Here is a 23,699-nt window from a genome sequence, read left to right as displayed (position 1 = left end):
GATAAACTTGAATTAATTAAAGAAACAGAAAGCTTTTTTATTTTACTGTATTTATCAAGAGTATATAGATATTTATAAGTTGAGCTTAAATTCTTGAGGGAAACAAGAATTTTAAATACATAATCCTAAATATACTTAGATAAAATAAATAACATACTTTTAATCAAAATAGTAATGTACTTTTTTCATGCACAAAAGGCCCAACTCAGTCTTTCATAAAAATACAAATCTTTACATAAATCTCCTTAAATCACAAAATGGTGCTTTTTGATATAGAGAGTAAAACCTGCAGAATTCATCCATTGAGTAAAATGTTTTGGAGCGTTTACAAGCTGTCAAGCAGTATTCTAGGAACTAGGGATACAGCAGTCACTATAACCATGTCCTGTCCCTTATGGTTGCATACTGCTGGGAGACAGACAATAACACACACATATAATGTATTCGATCCTCTTTCTAAAAATACTACAGAATTATGTGATCTCCATGAGTGATTTATGCTCTTAGGGCCTAAAGTCTTTTATTTGTAAAATGGGGATAATCACAGAGCTATGCCTTAGGGTTTGTTTTAGCCAGCTTTTTTTGTTACTGTGACGAAAGGACCTGACCAGAACCATTTTAGGGGAGGAAACGTTTATTTTAAGGGCTCATGGTTTCAGAGGCCTCAGTCTTATATACAGCCAGCTCCATTATGGTGGAAGAGTGTAGCAGAGGGAAGCAGCTCACATTATGTATCAGAAAGCAGAGTCTCCAATTCTCCAGATACAAAATATATACCCCACAGTTGTGCTCCCAATGAACCATTTCCTCCAGCCATGTCCACCTGCCCCCAGCCACCACTCAATTAATCCCATCAGGAACTAATTTGCTGATTAGATTAAGGCTGTAATCTAATAATTTATCCGCCAAATCTTCTTGCATTGTCTCACTTGTGAGCTGTGGGGGACACCATGCATCCAAACCATACAGGGTTATTACAAAGTTAATAAATTAATATTTGTACAACACTAGAACAATATTTGTAAAATACTAGAACAATGCCTGGCATACAGCATGATGGGCATTTTGTTATAGTAAATATCAGGTAATAATTGATACAAAGGAAAATACTGCAAAGTAAGGGGGACAGACACAAGATGCATCCAGGAAGAGGGAGGAAGGAACTTAAATAGTGGAAGCATTTGATCCAGGAGCTGGGTTGGGAGAAAGGGCATAACTGGGGTGGCCATTACAGGTGAGGGATACACAAAGGTCTTAAGGCTGGGGCAGGATTGACAGGCATGAAGAAAGGAGGAGGTCATCAGTGAGAAGTAGCCAGAGAAAACTCGGGTAACAGAAGTCACAAGAGTGTTCTGATTAGGAAAACATTTTTAAAGGATCTCTCACTGTTGGGTGGGGATCTGAGCATAGAAGAAGGGTGGTCACAGGATGCCTAGGAAGAAGGCAATTATAAGAATAATTATTTACAACTTATTTCACCTTAAGAATAAGAAATGGTGATGACTTGGACAAGGCTGGCAGCCAAGGAGGTATTGATAAGTGGTTGGGTTCAGGCTATAATTTTGTAGGACAACCAAAAGAATTTGCAATGAATAAAAATTCAAAGTAAGTCCTGTTGGCATGTTTATGTGTTTTTCCTCCAGCTCTCATGTAAGGTTTAGGTGCACCAGAGGAGGTGAAGAATTTGATTTAAACAAGGCTGTTTTTTTTTTTTCTTCTTTTTTTTCAGGTAGGTAGGTAGGTATGATGAAGAGAGGGGGCGCAAATGTGTTGAGGATGTGTGCAAGAGAGAGATTATCACTGTGGACCATGGAAATTCATTGGGAAAGTCAAGTCAATCGACTGGAGCTTCCCATCGGGGTGGAAATATTTTTAAAATAGCAGGAGGTGGCCAGAAATTAGGATGCTTGAGATAGAGATTTTGACAGTCTGGAGAATTATTATGCAAACTATGGTCCCTGAACCAGCAATCTCAGTATTATCTAAGAGCCTGTAAGAAATGCAGAATCTTGGGCCCCACCCAGGACCTACTAAATTGAAATTGCATTTTAACGAGTGCCTCAGGTGGTCTCTATGCACAGAAAAGGTGTGAAGCACTAATCTAGAGTGGCTGGTGGAGTAGAGGACAAGCAGTGACTATTGTAAGTGGGTACTGAAAATATCCACTATGATGACCACAGCAGTAAGATGCATACAGTAAATGTGCAACATATAAGGTGAAGTGGCCTGGAGGAAAGCAGAGAATTGTCATAGGAGGAGCATCTAAACTAAATGTTGCAAAAGGGCTGGGGTCTTTGAGTAGGGAGAGAAGATCATGAGTCTGGAACCCATGAAATGAGGAATAGAAAGTATACCAGCAGCATCTGCCACAAGGTTGTAACTGAGGTGCACAGGGAAAAAGAGTTGCCACCTGAGAAAGCTTCTGGAAAAGCAGTGTCCTCAGAGGCAGCCAGTGTGGGTTACAGAGTGTAACACTAACACACCACCCGACCCACAGTTGTCAAGGTGCCAAAAACCATCATAGAGGGCAGGTTTTGTTTCTTTGGGTTCTCTTGACAGTTCAAACATGCTTTGCAAATATCTGAGTCTCTAAATGTGGAATGCTTTAAATGTATGCAAAGGTTTATCTAAATCATTTTCTTGTGGTTGAGAGATAGCAATATATGTATACAACTTCAAAGACACTAGTAAAAGTCTTTTCAAGTTGTTAAATAAAGATGACACAAATCTTTACATAATGTCTTCAAAAGATCATATTTTAATAAGTCCTTATAGAGCATGTTAAAAATATTAACTTACTGAATTTTCATAATGTCTTCAGAGGGCAGGTGCTATTTTACCCCCACTTCACAGAAGAGTAAACAGAGGCACAGGGAAGTATGAGTAAGTTTCTCAAGACCCCACAACTGGTAGACAGAAGAGCTGGGATCCAAAGCTAGGCTGCTGCGCCAGGATTGGATCTGTGCTCTGTACCACTGACTGCCTCTCTTCTACTCAATATATAAAAGATGCTTTATGGAAAAAAAAAAACTTTTATATCACTCAGAGACTCAAGGGCTTAAAAAACCTTAAGCAAATTGTATTTTCTTTCATGGTAAACTTAATGTCATTCCAGACAGATGAGAAGTCAATCTTATTTTTGAAAACACTTAGAGAAGACAGTGCCATGACTACCCTTGATAATTAATTTCACCATCAGATGCTTCCAACTGCCACCATGCTCTTCTTCACACTAAGATAAGCCTGAAACCTTGCTATTGCAACTGAAGCCCACTCTCCTTTTGCAATTGTCCGAAGACAAGCCTGCTAGGCTCTGAAATTTTAAATCTGTTCCACTTCAGGACACTTTCCTCCCTCTTTTTTCTTTCACATCCTAGAATTTTCCTGTGCTGAATCATCACATTCCAAAATAACCTGATGATCTCCTAATCCTTACTTAACCAGAGTATCATTGTCAGGAACATCAAAAGGTATTGAGGTGGGAGCATCATTAGGTGACTTGAATGGAAAATTCAGGTGAGCCTTTGAGGACAAGTGCCAAGGAGATGTCCTGTTCTTGGGTCTCAGTCTCAGGAAACAGAATCCAGAGTTTCAGGCTAAATATACATGAAGGACCTGAAACTGCTAGACTGTTCTTAGAAATTGCCTCCACCTGTGTCATTAACCATTGATTACATGAACCTGTACAGTGAGCACAATAATTCAATGATTTGAATTTTGAAATTTGGCAGCTCCTACCTTTGGGGCTTGGGTGCTGAGACACTAATGAATTATCATAAGAAAGCAAATGGATATGATAATCTGTCCATAGGGAGTTAGCTTATGCCTATGCCATACGCTAAAAGGGTGTGCAAGGGTCTTAAATTTATAATTGAATATCTTTTCTAATCCCTGAAATTCCTTTAAAATTTTTTAAAGCTCACTTTGCCTATCATAAAAGTAAGCAAAATGAATTTCACACATATGCTATTATAGAACACATCTCTACAAGACAATGGGCTGCTTAGAAACCATGCAAATGTACCTCTCTACCTCTTCAGTGCCTCCATCGATGTTTGGCTAAAATTTATAAACATGGCATATCACCCAAAGACATACAGCCTGTACAGCAGACCCTTACCAGGTCAATCCAAAGGTTAATAATCCCATTATGTCCCCACATCCCATGTATAGGCCACCTATCAAAACTTAAAGTAACAAAGTTATAATAAGTGGTGTATCTGATGCTTAGTTTAAGTTTAAAAAAAATTTTTTTTAGTTGTAGTTGGACACAATACCTTTATTTTATTTATTTTTATATGGTGCTGTGGATTGAACCCAGCATCTCACACATGCTAGGTGAGCGCTGTATTACTGAGCCACAACCCCAGCCCCTCAATTTAAGTTTTGAAAGGTGCCCTCAATACGGGATGCCAGGATATACAGGTTTTAACAATGCAATTGTGGTCTCTGGGGTCACTCAAGCATGGGTCTACCAAGTAAGCAGACTCCAGGCAGCCCCAACACTCCCAACTTCAGACTCTGCAGCTGAAGCCCTAGGATAGTCTGTACTTCTCAACCTCCTTCTCATTTTCACCCCACTGAAGAGCCTTTTTGGATACTTGTTTTCCTTATCACCCTCATTATTTCAATACTATAGGATACTACAGATCCAGTGTCATAATTTATGTCTAATGATGGCTTACAGATCAAGAGTAAAATTTGTTCACCACCCCAAGTACCAATGTTTTCCCACTTGGAAATGATATTATCACTGTCAGGAACACATGAGAAAATCATGTCTATTTTTTGGAGCAGTTTGGTCAAGAGTTAGTAAGCACTATCAGGCTGTGGACACAGTCAAGATCTTTCCTCTCAACAGGAAGATATTTGAGTGGCTTATAAAACACTCATGCATTCATGCATGTCTGAGAACATGGGCTATGGTGTGGATCTCAATGTCCACCAAAGGCCCATTTGTTAAAAGCTTAGTCTCTAGCTCAATGCTATTGGGAGGTGGTGGAAACTTTAAAAGGTGGGCCTAATGGGAAGTATTAGGTTATTGGGGTATGCTCTTGAACAGGATGTTGGGACCTCAGCCCCTTTGGGCTCTTTACTTCTTGATTGCCATGAGGTGAACAGGTTGTTCCACCATGTACTCTTGGCCATGACATGCTGCCTCACCACAGGTCCCAAAGCAATGAGCTAACTAGCCATGGACTAAAACCTCTACAAACTGGGATCCAAAAGAAAACTCCTCTTTTTTTAAGGTGATTGTTTCAGTTATTTTATTACAATAACAGACAGCTGACTAACACACATGGGAACCTTTATCCTTACTAGTAATGCCTCATTATGCTACACATGACTCAGTTGTGCAAAATAGTATTCACATATCAACAAAACTTGCTGAATATACTAATCATACATCTCTAGAGTGCCTTCTAAAAGCCTCCAAATCATCAAAGAACCACAAAGGCACAAAAATCTAAGCTGGGAGAGACTAAACTGCATAGTCTACCTCCTTCATTTTGAAAATTAGTAATATAAGCCCATATATATATTTATATTTCAGTACTCAGAAAAGAGGCCCCAATGGAGCTCTGAGCATATTTAAGATACTGATGGCAAATATCTCCAGCTAAACTCCTCAAAAAAATGTTTAGATGATTTTTAATTTGTGAAACTTTAATGAAGAAAAACCACAAAATTCAACTGTGTTTTACCTGATAACATATAATTCAAGTTTGATTCTTAAACATTGTTATTTAAAGCAAAAGAGACACATTTAGCAATGTCTAGGAAACAGGCTTTATTCATTTTGACATTTCTTCCTATTTCTGAACTTCTCAATGAAATTATGCACCCACAAAACTAAAGAGACAAAAACTCACATATAGTCACATCATTCATTTCGCATTCATAACTGAAGGGTCATCACCCTCTCCTTTCTTCCCCCTGCATGTCAAACATTACAGTTAGTTCCTCTTGACTGGTGATGATAATCGAATCCTCATTCTCCACTGCTTTTTAGGAAAAAAGGGTGTTTTTACAATTTTCATCTTGGCTGAATGAATACTTGAGACCTATCCTTGAAGCACTGCAAGTCTTTTCTTCCATATGTGACATAAAGCAAAACTGCCTCAAGAAGCCAACAGACAGAACCCATCACTCTTAGGATACTGAGGAACAAAGGCAGCACGGGGTAGGGAAGGGACCGTGTGCAGAGCAGGCCCAGGTGCTGTGTTAATAGTCCAGCTCTAGGATTTGTCTCTTGGAACTGCTGAGGATATGTAAGCAGCAGGGGTAGGAAGAAATGATAAATGCTCAGGGACTGTGATAGGTCATTTAGTGACACGTTTCAGTTTTCCCAGTGTCACAGGAGGGAGGGAGAAAGGCACTGAAGGAGAGAAAGTCCAATCATAGTACATATTCACACACACTCCCCAAGTTCTGCTGTCCCTTCAAACATTTGAAAATAAATGTTTCACCACTAGTTTTCCTTCATAGTAGAATTAACTGTGTTGCCTGTTGAGGCTCCTCTAGCTGAAATCACACTCTCATAAGACAAAACAAAAAGGACAAATTACTCTTAAGGAGTATGGAGAAAAGCCCTAGTCATGTGCCATTTCCGTTCTGCTCTCTTGGACACCTACACATCTCCGTTGCTCTCATCTCCCCTACGCTAGGTACAGGGTACAGTCTTTAGGATATTTGTTTCTCAATGCATTTCTTAAAACCCCAAAACCAGTGAGAAATGAGATGTGAATTAGAGATGCAGCATCTGCCTCAGTCTCTTATACAGCAGTAAAGAGTTATCAGTTTCAAAGCCATTCAAATCCAACACATTTCAGGAACTTCTTGGCTGTTTACAGAGCAGTTACCATGTGCATGGCACTGACCTACCTACTGAGGAGCAGTAGAATGTAACCTGTCACTCTTCTCTCCTAGGACCTAGAATACAGCCTAATGTGGAACAGGCACTCGGTGGGCTGGTGATGGATAAATGAAGCAATGCATGAATGAGCAATGCACTAGACCTCAGGAGCTTATGCTCTGGTGGATCCAACACAAACAGCCATAGGAATAGAATTCCAGGTAGACACTGAAGAGAAATGCTTAAGTAGGTTAGAGAGGAGTGTTTTTGAAGCTTTACAAAGACAAGCACAATGGCTTTTAAAATCTGTGTTCAGTCTTCCACTGTAAACATTTAATTAAACTCCTCCAAACATCATCAAACAGAAGGAACCCCATATTTGCATCAAGTAAACTCTGGTGTTGTTAACCAAAGTGTCAGCATGATTCTTCTTGTTTGATTAGACTCAGTAGAGGGTGCAGGTTAGACAACAAAACACTCAGATTGAGCCAGTCAGTGAAGGCACTGATGTTTTTATTTACTCTAAAGAAATCTGAGTATATTTAAAAATAGAATAAATTGGGTCAAGGGTAGAGAAGGTTTTTTTTTTTTTTTTTTCAGGAGTTAGTAAGAGCATCCTTTGAGATTTCAAACATGGCTGCATAACACTTTGGGTAATTGATAGGATTCAAGAAATAAGTGAATAGTTGGCAGTGGGGTTCATCCCAGAAAATTGGAAGGTTGAGGCAGGAAGATCACAAGTTTGAGGCCAGTCTCCAGGACTTAGTGAGACCCTGTCTCAAAATACAAAAGGCTGGGGATGTAGCTGAGTGAGAAAGCACTCCTGAGTTCAATCCCTAGTACTGCATTTGAAAATCTCTCCCATCCCTCCAAGATCCTATTACTACTGCACAGAGATAAGTGCACATTGTGGCTGCAGGTCTAGGATCCATGGAACTAGGAATGTGGAGCTCTTCAGACATGCACAGGAACCAGAGTATATTAGTACCTGGCTGAATGTCCCTAGCCATTGCCATGTGAATCTGGAGTTGCAACACTTTTGAGATTTATGCAATCCTTATTATTTACAAACATGATTCTTAAGGACCCTGGGTAGATTGCTACATCTTTCATTTATTGAATTTAGAAATACTGTCATTTTTTCATTAGGTTTGCTTTCCACACATGGCTTCATCTTCCATTTCAGTGACACCATAGTGCGTTCTCTTCACCTGCTTTTCTTTGCATTGAGCCTTAGCATATTTTCTTCTCTTCCTCTTTTATCATCACCCATTTCTTTAGATGTACCCAGGTGTGGCCAGGTTTTTCTTAACCATGTTTCTTTTTCAAATTCTCATTGACATCTCCAACATAGATCCCATCATTGCCCCTCTTCAACTCTCTCCTCCTGCATTCAATACTATATCTTCTAAGTACCTACAACATTTACCACTTCACACAAGTTAGGCACCTTACATTCCCCCTTGAAGCCATGTCCTGACCTTTCAGGTCACTGGTACTGCTTATGGAAGGATCCATCCCTTGACACAAACCCCTAACTCCCAGGCTAGAATGGAAGAGCCCCGCAAGCTGGTTTTCCTGATTTGCAGTGCCAGGCCTCTCTTTCAGCTGTCCTTGATGCTGCCATGGTTCTCCTTCTGAAGTCTGAGCCGTATTTATGTTATTTCAAGACATAAAATACTCCAAGGCCCTCTCCAAACAGAGTTTCTGAAGGTATGGGATGTAGACAGTTGCAAAGGCCAAATGTTTAGGAGATGTTTCAGATGAATTTTAGTAACACACACACAAAAAAATCAGGATTGAAAAATATTATGTTTCTTAGTAATTTATTGTAATTTTGATTATCTTCTGATCTTTCTGGTACAGCTAAGAATAAGCGTCAGGTGAGTACTAGCAGGATCATGCCTCTGATATGTGCTGATCTCCATTTGTAACAAGCTTAGCTCACGGAAGCGCTGAAGGAACAGGGGTCAAATTAGAATTTAATGAGGGTTTGGATTTCAGAATTTACTTAGAAAAGTGATAGAAGTTTATTATTTCCCAAAACCAGTTTTGAGGAAACTTACCAAAAGTACATTTCCTTTTAATGTAAATGTATGTAAGAAAAATGTCAATATAATGAATGGTCTAATAAATAATGGTGACATAAATAATACTAACGAGATAGCAAAATCAGACATATGAGCTAAGATCCAGACTCTTTATTTTCCCAAACATCAGCCCCAATTTAGCTTAATTTCTGATGTGGTCTGGATATGGGGTACCCCCCAAAGCCCCTGTGTTCATGCAGGAATATTCAGAGCATTCCTTCGCCTCTCTCACTCGGCTTCCTTCTCACTCCTCTCTCAAGAGGAGCACCACTCTTTTCCCTTGCCCTTCCACCATGATGTTCTGCCTCAGTTTGGGCCAGAGCAATGAGTTGGCTGACCATGGACTAAACCTATGAAATTGTGAAATAAACTTTTCCTCCTGTTCTTGTCAGGTGCTTTGTAAAGTTGTGTCCTTTCATGGTGTCCTTTCAGTCTGGGCTGTACTGTCTCACTTTTTGGCCCTTTGAATTTCTATTGATTTTGAAGTCCCAAATAAAATCTTTTCTTCTCTAGGAAGTCGTCCTCTAAGTTTTTAAATTATAATTTAATATCTGTGAGCTTTCCCTTGATTAGGGCACTTCTTTTATTCTCTTCCATATTACAGTTTAACAAATTTGCCCTATGGAGTGGCAAATTCCTAGAGAGAAAAGACCAGGCCATTTTGACACTTATATTCTCTCCCCACAATCGACTAGGAATGTGTCTATGTGTACATGACACACATGTGCATGCACGCACACACATATATTTGTGAATGAGATAATGGGTAGGGATATTCTATCTTATTTCCTGCCCCAGAATCTATTTGTAGAAATTCTTTTTCTTTTAATCTTAATAAATGAGTACCCTTAGAAATCAGTCTTAATATAAGCCAAGGCAGTTCTAATTTATTGAGTCGAAAACATTATGAAACACTTCCCAAGTCTCTGAAAAAGCTGTTTTTATTAGCCTCCTTATTTTACAGGCACTCATTTTTTGGTTTATTTGTGCCTTGTCTTTGGTGGGGGAGCAGGATAGAGGAGCTGTATTCTATTCCAATTAAGTCTGAGGGAACAGCTTAAAAAGAACATTAAAATTAGCCAAAATGTTCATAATTAGACAGTGATTCTCTTATCCAACTGTTATTTGTTGGTCACTGGCTTTGCTCTAGGTTTTACACCTGGAGCTGGGCACACAGAAAATAAAATCCTCTATTCCTGTCTACAAGCAGTCAAGGCGGGAAGCCCTTATATATAACTCCATAAAAAGTGTGGGGGAACATGCTTTGCTGTTTTGTTTCAGGTGACTTTCCCCGACAAGGTGTTTGTTCAGTGTCAGCTTTATGACAGTTCATGTGCTGGATACTGGAGACCTACACAGCTCTGTTCTACCTTTTCTGCCACATAACATGATTCCTGACTTTCACCTTCAGAGACAGCATCTCACCAACCAATAGTAGCCCCAATGCTCACAAAACTGTGTATTTAAATGATTATAAAAGTGCTAATAAATCTTAATAGGATGTACTTCCTAAGATTTTCAGTCAGATTTGAGCCAGTCATCTATGAGTCTCTAACAATGGTCTGTCCACATTTGCTTAAAGAAAACAGCCTATGGCTGTACACAAAGCCAATACCAGGAGACAACATGGTCAGAATTCCTAAAGGACATTTAAAAGAGGACAGTGAAATAATACATGACCTTTTTTTAAATTTTGTTTTGAATATCTAGTCCTTAAACAAACTTGTACAGTTTCTTTTGCTAATTCTATGGAAATGCAAGTGTCTTAGTTCATTTGGGCTGCTAGAATAGCTAGAATAGCTTAATGGTGACCACAACAACAGACATTCATTTCTCACAGTTGTGGAGGATGTGAAGTCTGAGATCAAGTTTGGGTATTTGGTGTCTGCTGTGGACCTGTTTCTTGGTTCACAGTCAGCCATCCTCTCTGCATTCTCACATGGTAGAAGGGACCAGGGAACTCTCTAGAGTCTCTTTTTATAAGGACACTAATCCCATACAAAGGGACTTTCTCCTCAAGGTCTAATCACCTTCCAAAAATGCCCCCGCTCCTTAGACCATCACACTGGGGCATAGATTTCAGCATATGAGGTTTGGAGGGACATAAATGTTCAATTTATAGAGGTAAGAATTCTGAAACAATCCTATAATTTGGAGGCCCTCCAATCCAGCCTAAGCTCTTTTTCAGATGGATTTTTACATTCTCCCTTTGTGCCCAGCAGTGATTTTTATAAAAGGTTAACTAGCAAAATTGTTTTAGTAGAATACCAGAGACTAAATACTGATAATGAATAACATAAAGGTGGTTCAAATGCTGTGCTTTCTTTCAAACCAAGAAAATAACTTTCACATTGAATCAAGGCAGGTAAATTACAGACACTGTTTTTTTTTTTTTTTTTTAAGAATTTAATTCACTTTAAGAACACTTAACCCACATGTTGTTTGTTGTTGTTGTGTTTTATTTTTCTTAATTTCACCTAAATAAGTTGGTTCACTAGTTACCATACCTGAGGATTTCTGCCTTGCCAACAAAGAAAATCTATAAAAAGGAAATATATGCTCAGATCAAGAATATCCAGGGCTATGTGCCAAATAGATTGGAAAGTAAGTAAGACAACCTAAAGCTATATTGGAAAAGAACAAAAATCTGCAGCATTAAAAAAATTCAACTTGTTATGAGAAAAAGGCAAGTTGCAGTTTTTACTCACATCCAAACTATCTTTCTTGAGTATGAAAAATGTGTCCTTCAAAAACAACAAGGAAAGAAGGGGAAACTTATTCTTATCTAGCTTGAACGCTGCTATGAAACAAACATCTTGGGGCCAGAGTAGGCATAATCAGAAAAGCTACATCTACAGCCTGTCTAATGATCAAATGGAATGGAGGAGAAGGAGGAGGATATAATCCAACCATAATATGAAATTCTTATCATGCAAATATGGCATTAAAATTCTATCTCTCCTATAAAACCTGCTCTGTGAGTGCTTTCTTCATTCAATGTAAACATGTCATTTTTTTTTTTTATTTTTTTTTTATTTTTTAGTTATCGGCGGACACAACATCTTTGTTTGTATGTGGTGCTGAGGATCGAACCCGGGCCGCACGCATGCCAGGCGAGCGCGCTACCGCTTGAGCCACATCCCCAGCCCTAAACATGTCATCTTAACCATGATAATTGTCCAGATATCTGGTATCTTAGCCAAATCACTGCTGCTTCTTTCTTCTAAGGAATGAATATCACATTTGTGGAAAAGGCAGCAATGCTTTAGAGACTTTGAAAGCAAACATCGTGAGAGGTCTTAGTAGGGATGCTTATAAGAAACTCAATGAGGGATAATTCTAATCTGTTGCTGGTCAATTTCTTCCACATTAAGTAACATATGCTTCACTTGGTAGAAGAAGCCCTACATTTGGAAGTAGAGCTCAAAAAGAAAAGATAATCATAGTATTTTATTATAATACTCCAATAAATAGCAATAAAGATTGTTTTGCCTTCATAATTGCCCCCAAGGATAAGTAGCACATAGCCACTGCTTTATGTGCTGTTTACATACTGCAGAGAGTGATCTTGCAAGAAGAGCTGAGATCATTTTTCCAGGGAAAGGAAAAGTATTCTGACAATATTCAATGATTACGTTTTGGAGGCTTCAGTTCCAAGTCCATCCTGAGACCTGGTCCTCTACAACTTCCAGATTAGAATTCTTAATGACTCGATTTTGTACTGATCTTATTCAAAGTCAATGAAGTTAAAACCTAGGAGACTAGAATCTTCAATAGATTGGAGCAATTAATTCATATCTCACTGCATTATATTTGGGTGGACAGAAAAGATAGATTTGTTTGGCATATATAAAAAAATGAATTATGCAGGCATCTAGTTACCACTAGTCAAAATAGCTCAGGTTACTAACATTGGTACGATACTTGTACCTATCACCACTTCGACCAATGTCAATGTTTGATCATTTGTTATGAAACATTTATATTTAGTCCTAAAAATATTCTGATTATAGGGCTAGGGATGTGGCTCAGTGGCAGTGTGTCTGCCTGTCATGCTTGAGGCCTGATCCTCAACATTGAAAAAGAAAAAAGATGTTCTGATTATCTGGGGTATAGGGTGTTACCTCTGATTTAACCTGTGATAAAAAATAAGCCTATTGTCGGACCCCAAAGGAAAATGAGAAAATTCTTTGGGATTTATAATATCATATTGTTCTTAAAACAAACAAACTGGAGTCAAAAATGATGCTACTTGAGACCCAGGGCAGCAAACCTGCTTCACACAGGCTAAGTAATAAACATTTGATGCTTTGCTGGCTACATATGGTCTCTACCTCACATTTGTTTCCCTATCAACACTTAAAGTACGTAAAGATTGTTCTTAGATCATGGGCTCTGCGAATCAAGCAGTGGTCCAGGTTTGGCCCATGAGCTACAGTTTGCCAACCCCTGCTTTATTAGCCCAGTACATGAAAAAAAATGTTTCCTCAATTCTTGCTGTTTGTCCTTACAAAAAATGATCCCCTCTAAGCACAAATTGAGACAAAGACCAAACCTGATAAAATTTCTAATAAAAAGTAAAACTGGATAAAGGAACATGAAAGAAAATTCTAATCTTTCAAATACCTTGCAACTATTTCATGATGCAGTTACTTAAAAGATTTTTTTTTTTTTTGGTCTGAGGAAGTTATACCTGGTGGTTTAACACTCATGATGTTTTTATTCCTGAGGCTGTGGTGGGTATTCTACATGAGCCATGCTAGATTGCCTGTTTGTTACTATTAATGAGGCTTTTGGGAAGTGTCCAGAAATTAAAGGTAATCAGGATCCAAGCTGAATGGTGAGAGGGATACCAGCAGTAATCTACAACATGGGCAGTTTCATGAAAGGAGAGATGAAATGCTGCCTTAAGGGGCACTTACTTCTGTCTGAAGAGCTCTCTTCACATTGGGGTTCTGTCACTAATGTCACCTCAGAACAGGGTCCCCTGTGCCCTCCCTTTGCAAATCCCAGCTATGACTGCAGCCACGCCTTTCCTGAGAGCCTGTGGAGCAATGCCCAAGATAAAAGGCTGAGAAACTGTCTGAAGTCCGTGTGCTCCAGCAGAGTAAATGGAAATACTTCCAAGCTGAATACAGAGAAAGCCGTGCAAACAGTGCTGTACCATGCCTGTCACGTTTCCATAGGGCCTTTCGCCTGGTGTTCCAGCACATAAGGGAGGTTTCAGATTTCCAAGACCAATGTGTCTGCGGTCTTCAAATATTCAGCAAGTGCTATTTTTGCCACTGCTTCACAGAAATTTTAAATTAACACAGAGCTCCTCATTAACCTGTGTTAACTTACTAAATCATAAAACTCTAATTGCTTGCAAATGAAACCAGTTTCTAGGAGAGGATAAAAATGTTCAAATGTTCCCCACATTTAACATAGATTATGCCCATTAGCATTACTCTTCATAACAAATTCTTCACAATAAGAGTTAAATTTTAATAGATTAAGCCACTCTTATTAAGAGTTGGTAATCAGCCTTTTATTGTTCTACCTGATGGGATCACTACTGTGCAGAAATACCCACCCCACAAGCCCTCAGAGAACAACAGTAGTTAGTCTTGCTCTTGGCCTGACAGATGACTTATAAGGCTTTCTGAACACGATATGAAAGGACTCTGGGCTCTGTGGGGATCAAGGTGGTACCAGATATGGATTTGACCACTGAGGAGCTTGAGTGAGGTAGAACTTTGGTACCTGCATTTACACAAGGTGTGGAATACCACACACACTCAAAGAATATCTAACCCACACATAAGAGTTCTGGATACATACCACCACTAATTCCACACTAATTAGTGATCCTGGTTCTAGAGATGACATCAAACCTTCCTTCCATGACGCCCTCTTTCCTTTGGCTATTCAACCATCCATCATCACACAACTACCTGAAACAGCTGCCCCATCAAGACAAAGCCAATGACCTTGGCAGGGTTGAAAGGACAGAGATCCATATGGAAATTAAGTTGAGTGGTGGGTGAGAGGAGGAATAAAAGGTATTACAAAAATGGATCATCTGAAGATAGAAATTTAAACGGGGCAATGTGGCTTCTCACTTCCCAGATGCCTCTGAATCCTTTTGGGGGAGGGTATCAGCGATTGAATTCAGGGGCACTCAGCCACTGAGGCACATCCCAGCCCTATTTTATATTTTATTTTAGAGACAGGGTCTCACTGAGTTGCTTAGTGCCTCCCTGTTGCTGTGGTTGGCTTTGAACTCCCAATTCTCCTGTCTCAACCACCTCCTCATCCACTGGGATTACAGGTGTGCACCACCACACTTGGCAGAATCTATTTTTTAAAAAAGAGTATCATTCTTTTTATGGATGAATGGTATTTCATTGTATGTACATACCACTTTTTTATCAATTCACTCATTGATCGGCATCTAAGTTGATGCCATATCTTAGCTATTGTGACAGTAGAGCAATAAACGTGGGCATGCAGGTATCTCTTTGATATGCTGGAGGACATTGTAATAAGAGAAATAAGTCAGACACAGAAAGACAAGGACCACATGTTCTTTCTTGTTTGTGAAAGCTAAAAAAGAGTCAATATGGAAAGAGAATAGTGATTATTAGAGGCTAAGAAGGGTAGGCGTAGGAGGGATAGAGGAAGGTTGGATAATGGATACCAAAACACAGAATAAGTTCTAGTGTTCTATAGCACAGTGGGGTGACTATAGTTCACAAAATCCTATTATATATTTTATGAATAGCTAGAAGACAGGAACTTGAGAACTCCAAACACAAAGTAATGATAAAGAGATAGAAATATTAATGACTCTGATTTGATCAGTATTATTGCATCCATGTATTGAAAATATCACACTGTATCTCATAAATATGTACAATTATGTGCTAATCAAAAAACTCAGAAACAAATGTCTAATGAAATGGAAATGTTAAGTACCCTGATTTGATCATTACATAGTACAAACATGTATCAAATTGTCATAATATCACATAAATGTGTATAATTAAATAATAATTTTTACAAACATCTTACTAAATTGTAGTAGGCAGACTACCATAAGAACTACCATATAGTAAATATAAGAATACTCACCCACTTTCAGACACAGAGTAACCCAGAAATTCTGGTACAGAACTGCTTGACACCCTTCTCTGTGTTCCATTGAGACAAAACAATATCAAGTAGACTTTCAGAATGACGTTCCATAGATGCCTAGCACAGATGACTAGTATGCTCTGTTACATGAAATATTGGAAACCATTTCTTTGAAACCAGAAAGTCACTAAATTTAAATTTTGATCATGATTACTAACACAAAAGATATTTTCTGCTCATCAAATTGGATCTGAATACCTTGTGCTTTACTGTATACCTTTTATATTTACAAATCATGATTCTTACATGACGTTTCAAAGGAAGTTCTCAAGCTACAATATTAGATACCAAAAGTCTGAAAATCTTTTTTTTATATTTATTTTTTAGTTTTTGGTGGACCCATCATCTTTATTTTATTTTTATATGGTGCTGAGGATAGAACCCAGACCCCCCACAAGCCAGGCGAGCGCGCTACCGCTTGAGCTACATCCCCAGCCCTGAAAATCTCTTTTTAATTGGATTTTTTTCCTGTAAGAATATTACATATGCCTCGGTAAGCTAAAACATTTAAGTTACCTTTCATATAACACAGAAAGTTTTTAGAAGTCTACTTCATGTGGGGAAACCTGAAAGTAAAGATATTAGGCAGCAGTCACTCAAACATCATTTGCCACCTCAGCTACTGTGGATTCAATACAGTTGCCACATCCCTGTGGGTTGTATGATATGCTGTCACTATAATACAAAGCATGCTAAGAAAAACAGTCAAACAGCAGTCATCTGGTTGGGCAGCCTGTGGTTAGCACTTCACACTTTCAGAGTCATGACAGTGGACTGTCATGAAATCCAGCAAGGTCACACACAGGGGAAGCATGAGATTCATTTTTCAGTTTTATCCCTAAAACTGGGCCAGATACATAACAAATGTTTGCCATTATTCATGAAGAAAGCTGGGGATTAGTAGGAAAAAAAAATCTTGCTTCATCTCGGGAAGCAAACTAAAAAAAAATCTTAAATATATCAATCGGAGGCAGTGGGTACATATTTTCACTGAAAGTGAAAATGACAAATTGTTTTCTGTTATTTACTTTTTATAGCTACTACAATTATCAAAGAAATGAAAGAACTAGAAAAGACTTTTAAGCAGGATTGAAAAAATAATCTCCATTGTTCCTTCTCTTTCTTGTTACTATCAGGTAGTGGTTACTAGAAAAAAATGACTTCAGGGTGATAAAAGAGTAGCCAGGAGAGGCATTACAGCATGAACCTGAATAAGGGATTTGGTCTCTCCAAAGATCCCCATCTGCAAGCTATGCACTGCTGAATATTTTTCCTGTATGTTTTTAGGAGGCAAGATGGGACTGGTTTAGAGAAAGGGAAGTCTGGCTGCAACACATTGAAAAATCACTGTGTGGAAATCAAAATGCAGGCCACAGAAAATATTTGCAAGTCATATATCTGATAAAGGACTAGTAACTAGAATACATAAAGAACTCTTAAAATGCAATGACAATTGACCCAATTTTAAAATGGGCAAAAAATGAGAATTTTTTTTAACTAAAACTATTTCACCAAAGAAGATAAAGAAAAGCTAATGATCACATGAAAAGGAGTTCATAATTATTATACATTAGAGGATTGCACATTACAACCAAAGTAATGTACCACATTACATGTACTAGAATGGCTATGAAATTATAAAAATAAATGTATTTATTTATGTGTACATATACACATATACATTCTCATATGACTCACAATGCCATATGTCCATATCCAGATATACATATGGATGTGACAAAGGTATATATGTGTATTTATATGAGAGTGTGTATGTGTATAAAAACATATATGTATTCATACATACACACACACACACATCTCTATGAATGACAATACTGTCAAGGATGTGATGAAAGTGGAATCCTCATGCATCCTCATACATTGCTTATTGCTGTGGGAATGTAAAATAACACACTCTTAGATGTCTACCTAAGAGAGAAGAAAAAAAATCCCAAACATATGTTCACTCAGAGAGTTATGTGCAAAAATTCACAGCAACCCTATCCATAGTACAAAAATAGGAAACCATCTAAATGGGCATCATTTGATGAATGGTTGAACAAAATGTAGCATATCCTTACAACAGAACACCGTTCATCAATAAAAAGGAACAAACTGTGACACATACTACAACATAGACAAACATCAAAAATTTTAAGCTAAGTAAAAGAAACCAGTTGCAAAAGAATATGCAGTTGTCTCGTGGTATCTGTGGAGGTATTGGTTTTAGGACCCTTTGGATATCAAAATCCACAGATGCTGAAGTCCCTTACATAAAATGATATTATGTATTTTGTGCAAATACTATGTACATGTACATCCTCCCATATACTTTAAATCATCTCTAGATTACCTTTTCTTTTTCATTTTATTTTGATTATGTATTATATAACACCCTGCATGCTACATAATATATGAAATAACCTTCTAGCAGGGTATTTCTTAATCAATATTCTCCAAACCTTTTGATTTATAATGATGATTAACTCAGGACATGCATCTATCTCTTTCCATCAAACTCCACTGATACAAAAAATGGGCAACCCTTTTTTCCTTGCCCCTGTTAGTGAACCTGTGGATGTAGACAGTGGCCACTCCCAGGATAACCATGCACACGCTCATTAAACTGAGTCCTGGAAGAATTTTGAACCACATTTTGGCAAGGTTATCTAAACCAAATCCCTACCCCTTAGGCTCCTTAGAGGTGAAGGGATTCCGCTCCTTTCCCAATAAACGCCACGCTGGAGATTACTTTTAACATATAATACAATGTACATGCTTGGGACAGATGAAATTTTTCCAAGTACTTTCAATCCATAGTTGGTTAAGAAACCTGCAAGTACAGAGGGGCTGCTATATTATATGGTCACCTGTATATGAAGGACTTAGAAAGCAAATCTGTAGAGACATAGAGACATAACACAGTGGTTATCTAGAACTGAAGGAATAAGCAAGGATTTAAGGTACATGGGCACTGGGAATCTTTCTGAGGTGACTGAAGTGTTTTAAAACTGAATTTGTGGTGATAGTAGCATAGTCTGCCACACCATACACTTTAAATAGGTGAATTTTATGATATAAAAGTATGTCTCATTAAAGTTTTTTTTTTTTTACAAAAATTAAACAATTCTATTTTTAGATCTTAGTCAACAATTATGATGTAAATATGCATGAAATATTTTAATTTTCTATATTTATTTACTAAATATGTATTGAATAATGCCCAGGAACTCAAAATGCCTTTGACTTCAGCACCAAGCTACGTTTAAATATCCGATGACTGGGCCTTTTCCAGTGTCCCTAGGAACTTGGCAGTGATCAGACTATTTATTAGTCTAGGGGATTTGAGATTCAGGTGCCAAACTGCGTTGAACTGGCAGGATAGAAGAGTTCAAGGACGGATGCTCCCCTCTACCAGGCCTCAGGAAATGACCACAGACTAGACACTGTTCTGCCAGGCCAGCAAGTAGTTCAGAGGCAGCTCATGGAGTCCCCCTAGAGCAAGCCAAGTGGTCTCTTGATAAACAGAAGGGGCTCTGTTTCTCAAAACCAGCTCTGGGACAACAATACTTAAGTCTGCCTCATTCCATGTCTACTTCTAATAACAGTAAGCGAGCCCATCAACACAGACTCATGTCATAAAAGTTTAACTCTGCAACAGAAGGCAAATTTTTCCAAACACAATAAATGTCCAAAATTTGTATATTTTATTCTATGTGAAGGCACTTGTCTTGAATCTCTTTTGTCATTTTAATACAGTTTGCATTAAGGACACATTAAAAATGAAAGGTATGGGGCTGCGGTTAGGGCTCAGTGGTAGAGTGCTTGCCTAGCATGTGTGAGGCACTGGGTTCGATGTAAACAGATGAAGTTCCATCAACAACTAATAATTTTTTTTTTTAATGAAAGGTATAAAATTCAAAAAGAAATATAATGCAAAAAATCCTGTTACCTGTAGGAAACACTTGAGTTTCTCCAATCAAGCCCTACTTGGGTCCAAGAAATGTATTCATTTTCTTCAAGACAAAACGGCTTGGATAGCAGGACATTTGCATTTAGATTTTATGTTCTTTCTTTTTATCTGGCAGGCGGTTCTAAAGTTGAATTTCATGAGCATGCTGCTCAGAACTGCATACACACACCCTGGTTAATGAATCAAGTAGGTGATTCCAGGGATTTCCTGAGGTTAGAAGACACTTGACTTGACACTCATATTTCATAAAATCTGGACATCAGCATGGAGGCAGGATAGTAGACTGTCATGAACTATGATATCAGGCCAGATTCCACTGAGGTTAGATTCTTAACTGTTCAGTTTTTAGGTTTTTACTACTTGAGAATAATCGCTGCTATTATTTTCAACCTACACCTTTGGACCAGAACCTCAAAGCCTCTTTCCACAAATATTATTCCCCATTGTTATATCTGGAGGCAGAACAAAAACAAAAACAAAAACAAATTATATCTGCATAGGAATCAAGAGAAAATTGAGCTTGAGGGAGTACTGGCTTTTCTTTCTGTAAGAGTTTAATGACCAATTTATTTGGGAAACATTACACTGAGCATTGGTGCTTTGCAAGTCACAGATGCATGAGGAAAGCTTCCAAACTGCTGACTTTTATAACTTGAAAGGGCCCATTTTAAAATTGTGACTCATTTATGAGCCTGAAAATGTTATATCCGTATGTATGAATCAGACCCTGGAAGTATAAGTTTACAAAGTATTACATTTCCATCAACTACAAATTACAAATCCATTGATGAAATGCTGAGTTTACTAAGCAACAGCTGAAACTCAAAGTGGTAAGAAATAATCTAATTATCCAGTATACTAAAATAAATCAAGGTGCCAGCAAGATATGTTTGCCTAGCATTGCAATGCATATTTTATGACTACTTTTATAACTATTGAAGAAACTTGATCATAAGTGGCATGTTTCAAATTTAAGTAAATCAACAGGAAAGAGGTATTGCTAATGTCAGAGCTGGAAAGGGAACAGGCCTCTGGGTGAGTCTCCTGATAATATAAAATGAAACAATGGTTGGCAGCCCTGGAAAATGAGCCAGCATTCTAAAAGGTGGTTCCCAATTTCACATTCTCCTACATTTGCTCCTATATCAATAATAAAAACCATAAACAGACAAAGTGAGACGTCCAGAAACCGTTGCCCAAACTCTTGAAAAATTGGCTTATGGCATATAAAAAGAAAAAAAAGCCTAGAACTTGTTTGAAATGACAAATGTGAAAATTAGAACCCAGATCATTTAAGCATTCAAAATAAAGTTTATCTTATATTAAAATGTAAGTTCAATTTTATTTAAAAAGCATGCTATAGTTAGAGAAAGTACTAAATATATATGATCTTAAAGGAATAAACTAATAATACCAAGCCACCAAAATGCTGTATCCACTCTAATGCTGAGTTAATTTATCAGATGTAAGTAACTATCATTCTATTTTTGGTTATGTTGGTTCTCTGGAACAAAGGAGAACAAATTTTCATTTGGTGTTTATAAAACTGACATGATTTTATGGGGTCATACTCCACAGAAAGTAGAACCCCAAATCATACATCTTCTATGAGCTGGCTCTAAGAGGATGGAAACCTGTCTAGTTACAGAATAGGATATTCTTATTATATAGGAGTTTCTCTTAGTAACTCATTTATAACACTAATCTGAAACTTATGTGAAGATTTATTATGGGGCATGATTTGACTGGACTATTTCACAGTATACTATATAATAATAAAATGTGTTTCAACTGCATTTGAGAAATCATCCTCCAGGCAACTAAAAACAACAACAACAAAAAATACAATGTAAAATACTATCAGTGATAGAGTTAAAAAAAATAGTAGGGTGGAATCTAAATCGGATTGCTAGTAGAAATGAAACATACTTTTAAGACACTGAATAATAGATTCTAAACACAACTGAAATTGAAGTCTCTAAACCTCAGGTAATCTTTGGTAATTAAAAAAAAATCACATTTATTTTCATCTACAATATTTTAGTAATAAAATTTATTCTTAACCCATCTAAAATATGCAGTTTGGATTAGTAGAAACTATTCAAAACAAATCCATTGAAAGTTATTTTCCAAAAAAATTTGCCTCTCAACTAATGCATACTATACTAGTTAATGCATATTTAAATGTCTTTAGAGATAAAACAATGGAATAAATAAAAACAATCAATTGACCACTAATGCTTTAAATAAATGAATCTTTTCAAGCGACACAAACACCCCCTGACATCTCCATTTCATTAGTCTCAAAGTGTCTCTTTTCCACTTGGAAACCTCGCCACCAAAATTCATAGCTCAACTTGGCCCACTTCCCCATCCTGATTCCACCCCTCCCCTACATTACAAACCTTGTGGCATAAAGGAAAAGAAGATATGGAACACAGAAACCTTTTTTTTTTTTTTTAATTCTCAAACTGCAGAAAGTTTCGATTCTGTTCTCTTTCTGAAACTTCAGTACTGATATACAGCCAAATATCACTTTCATCACTTGGAAATTCCTAATGTACATTCACATATTAATGTTCTTAGAATATTTCAGGTAAAAAAGAAAGATAACCCTTTGTGTTACACAGTCCAGGCCCACAACATGCAGTCCTGCCTCCTGCAAAAAAGTCACTAACTCCCTTAAACAGCTTCCACTGAAACACACTGGATTGATAGTTGCTTGGCCACCTTCACAAAACCAGGGAAGTCACAAAAGGTGTGGGCGAGAATCAGATAATTCCAGTTTTCAGAACCCTAAGCTCTGGGATTCAGGTTTCTTCAGAAACATAGGTATTCATAGATTCTCCCAATACAAACTGATTGAATGCCTTGGTCTGGGCCCTGTGATCATAAGAGCACATATCAGAACAGGGCCACACTTATTGGACAGAGGGGAATCTTCTTCCTAGGCCTGAGGTCCACCTTATCACAAAGCCGATCAGAACCAGAAAGTGTGTGGTCCTATGGATCATTGTGATCTGGTTGGGCAGTCATAAAGAATGGAGGCCACAAAAAGAATGTAAGATTTCTGCTACTCTGCTTCTTTCTATTATTTACCAAAAATCAATTAATTGATGAATCAATCAATCACAGGTAAATAAATCAGAGATACAGGATGTGAAAAAGTACCACAAAGAACAGCTGCATCCTAAAAGGATGTCTCCCCTATTAGTAGAAAACATTTCCAAGAAACCTCTAGAGTTTTATGCTTAGTAGAAGGACGGGGAGAGATTTGGAACACAAACTTCTCCAGAAAGCTATCTGCCTCTTTTTCAAGCTTAAAATATTCTTTGAATTATTCTAATTAACTAAAAAGAATTTCTATCACGTATACATCTCCCTCCTATAATATGGAGAGGATGCTGAGATGGAACAAAGACGAAACGCGTCCATTTGAATCCAAAGACCAAAATCTCCAACAAAATAATAGGGAAAGTTATGTATCATATTGTGAACTTCAAACCCTATTCTTTTTNGTTTATTTTGTTTAGTTTTTTTTAAGATGGTGCTGGGTATTGAACCCAGTGCTTTGTAAATGAAAGGCAAGCACTCTACC

The 23,699-nt window shown here is 37.7% G+C and overlaps 1 protein-coding gene and 1 pseudogene across 1 annotated transcript in view; both read right to left on the bottom strand.

The window, feature by feature from the left end:
* Kcnn2 (potassium calcium-activated channel subfamily N member 2) overlaps window positions 1-23,699 on the bottom strand; it is a 93,702-nt gene that overhangs the window by 68,288 nt on the left and 1,715 nt on the right. The window lies entirely within an intron of this gene.
* Window positions 15,219-22,293, bottom strand: LOC125612979 (annotated as a pseudogene).

The sequence above is a fragment of the Marmota marmota genome, unplaced genomic scaffold, assembly GCF_001458135.2.
Source record: "Marmota marmota marmota unplaced genomic scaffold, marMar, whole genome shotgun sequence".
NCBI classification, from domain to species: domain Eukaryota; kingdom Metazoa; phylum Chordata; class Mammalia; order Rodentia; family Sciuridae; genus Marmota; species Marmota marmota.
The sequence above is the reverse complement of the archived record's forward strand: the minus strand, read 5'-3'. Positions and strand labels throughout refer to the sequence as shown.